The sequence below is a fragment of the Bos javanicus genome, chromosome 22 (genome assembly GCF_032452875.1).
Source record: "Bos javanicus breed banteng chromosome 22, ARS-OSU_banteng_1.0, whole genome shotgun sequence".
Classification (NCBI taxonomy): Eukaryota; Metazoa; Chordata; class Mammalia; order Artiodactyla; family Bovidae; genus Bos; species Bos javanicus.
In genome coordinates this window covers 60,261,356-60,264,217 of record NC_083889.1, presented here as the reverse complement: position 1 = coordinate 60,264,217, position 2,862 = coordinate 60,261,356, and the positions used below count along the sequence as shown (strand labels likewise).

At 60.1% G+C, this 2,862-nt stretch overlaps 1 non-coding gene across 1 annotated transcript; it reads right to left on the bottom strand.

Moving 5' to 3' along the window:
• Positions 1-238: 238 nt before the first annotated feature.
• Positions 239-311, bottom strand: TRNAC-GCA (transfer RNA cysteine (anticodon GCA)). Its single transcript has one exon. It is a non-coding gene; the product is annotated as a tRNA-Cys (tRNA).
• Positions 312-2,862: the final 2,551 nt, after the last annotated feature.

The following is a 2,862-nucleotide window of genomic DNA, read 5'->3' as shown; positions in this document are numbered from 1 at the left end:
GCACAAGCTGAGGCTTTCCATGCAACGTTGAGTAGCTGTGATGATACTGGTTGTCATTGTCGCCTTCCTGACTCTAAGTGGGTGATGCTCCTAATGTGTGTTAGTCACTCAGTTGTGTCCGACTCTTTGCCTCCCCCATGGGCTGTGGTTCCCCATGCAACCCATCAGGCTCCTCTGTCCATGGGATTCTCCAGGAAAGAATACTAGAGTGGGTTGCCATTTCCTTCTCCAGGGGATCTTCCCTGGCTCAGGAATCGAACCTGGGCCTCCTGCATTGCAGGCAGATTCTTTACTGACTGAGCCACCAGGGAAGCCCTAAGGGTTCATTGTTAATTGTGACTCTCTAGTACATTTTCATGTATACTTGGTATCACACTTAGGAGTTCCATTTTGTTCCTGTTTTATTAAGCATTTTGTTGTGAATGGCCATTAAATCGTATTAAAATGCCTATCATACATACGCGAGGATGACTTATGGTTTCTCTTCAGCCGTTGAGAATAAATGCGGTGACAGTCATGTCTAATGTGCACACCTGTACGCTCTTGGAGGGTGTTATCTGGGTCATTTCTTTGGAGATGATTATCAGAAGCGGTCAGCCTGTGGCGAGGTTTTGCTTCCATGGAAATCACGGAGGCTGTCTGAAGGAGAGGAAGCTGAGGCAGTTTGCGCAGATTTCTGTTGTGGGGGAGAGGGCAGCACCACTTGTGGGTCGGGGGGGGATTTAGAGGCAGGCCAGGGGGTTGGGGAGCCCCACGAGAAGCCGGGAGCCCGAGTCCCAGAGCGGCCAGGCGCGTACTTGGGCTCCCCGGCCGGCGCTCAGCTGGGAACAGGGCCAGGGTTGGACGCGGTCAGTTGCTGAGCCGTCTGGGTGGAGCCTCACAGGCTGCCATCTGACTCCCCTCCAGCATGACCTGCAGGAGGCAGGCCAGACACCTGGGCCCACGTCTGTAGGAGTCGGTCGCTCTCCTGGGCTGGTTCCTGCAGACTGTGGTGCGCGTCCTGTCTCTGCGTGTGGTCTGCCTGTTGTCTGTCTGTAGTTCAGTCTCTCCCCTCCGAGGGGTCTCCATTTCAGCCGGGGTCTGCACGGGGCCGTGACTTTCCCACCAGCCCCTGCAGCAGCATCGGGATCCGAGCCCCGCTGTCCTGAGAGCAGGTCGCCCCCACGCCCGGCCCAAGCCACCCGTGACGCGGTTTCCAGCTGCTCCCCTCTCGCTTGTGGCTGATCCATTTTTCCTCCGGGTCTAGATCCTGGCCCTCTCCCTGCCCCTGTTTCCTACCAGCTCCGCTTGCCTTCAGAAGAATATTTGTCGGATTTTTATCTACTCTTTCTGTGTGTTTGTAGCAGGGGATTGTCAAGGCTTGCTGTCTGCCAAGTTACTGGTACCAGAAGTCTCCAAGCATCTTTAAAGTGGGAAGCGTTTTCATTCATTTTTTGCTAAAAAACACTCATTAGCTGTGTCTTGCAGAGGGCTGGAGCTGGCAGCCCCGAGCAGGAGCTGGACCTCGCTCAGGTTTCTGTTTGTAATGAAGCCGAGGACGGTTCGTTAGAGCCCTGGTGCAGAGGCTCTGCAGAAGCACCCCCTTGATGTTCACCGGGTTTTGGGAATTTGTGGCTGATCGCTCACGAAGATGCCCTGGCCGCTCCCCACACCCTTGCCCTTCCGTGCGGTGCAGCCCCTCTGGTCAGGCCCCCTCCCCACCCCTGGGCCGCTGGACCCACCCTGGCCAGTGGACATCACCGAGATGACGGGGCTCTGGCTCCCCGTCCAGGTCTCAGGCAGCCTGTGCCGTCCACCGCGGCTCCTGCACGGCCCAGCTTCCACAGGGACAGGCCAGGCTGGCCTGCGGGGGACGAGACACATGGGGGCAAGGCTGTGCCCGGAGGGCCTCGTGCCCGGGGTGCCCTCAGCCGACGGGCGGCGGGGGTGCTCACAGTGGTCCCCACAGTATCTCCTTTACGTGTGAGCCTCTTGTTTGGGTGGCTGATGGTGCAGCAAAAGCCAGTGGGCCCGCCGTGTGCTGGGTTGGCCATCATGGCTGCTCGTGTCCCAGGCCTGGGGCTGGCTGGCCAACCTGGGAGAGCGGCAGGGAGCCCTCGGGTCAAGTGCGATCAGTGCTGGGGGGCCAGGGGTGCTGCAGCAGCCTTGGGTCTGCAGGGTGGAAAGGGCACGCAGGGCGGGAGTGGGCATGTGTGCAGAGAGAGGGAGAACAGGGCTGGGGGCAGCCAGTGCGGGGGACCCTGCTTCCGCCACCCACCGGCCTTGTGACTTGGGAAGTCCTGATCTGAACCCAGCTCTGCTCATCTGACCGCAGAGGGCTGAGATGAGACTCTGGTCTCTGCCCAAGGAGGCCTAGGAAACCAGTGGTGTGGGGGGCGGGGGGTGGAGGGGCCCTGCTGAGCGTGTGTTCTGAGGTGCTTGCTCAGTGGCCAGTGGACAGGCCCTTCCGTCTCCCTCTCTCCTTCTCTGTGGAGACCCTGTCCCTGAAACTTGGTGCCACGTGGCTGACAACCTGGAGTCCCTGGATTGCACGGAAATCCCGTGCATAGCTTCCTTCCACTGTCGGGGGCCACAGCCTGTGTCCCCTTCCTGTGACTGATCCGGGGCTGCAGGGCACCCTGGAATTCCAAGGTTGAGGAGCCTGGTCCCAAGCCGCACTTTGGAACATGACCAGTGGGGCGCAGGGCTGGCGGGCAGCGGGAAGCCGCGTCCGCTTCGGGGAGTGCTTTCACGCCGGTCGGTCTGAGTTACTCAGAGGCCGAGGTACGCTGCGCCAGGCCCAGGCATCGGAGGTGCTCTGCCACTCGGGATGTGCCCACCCTCACCTCCTCCCCAGCTCGCTCCGTGCGTCCTCTCCTGGGT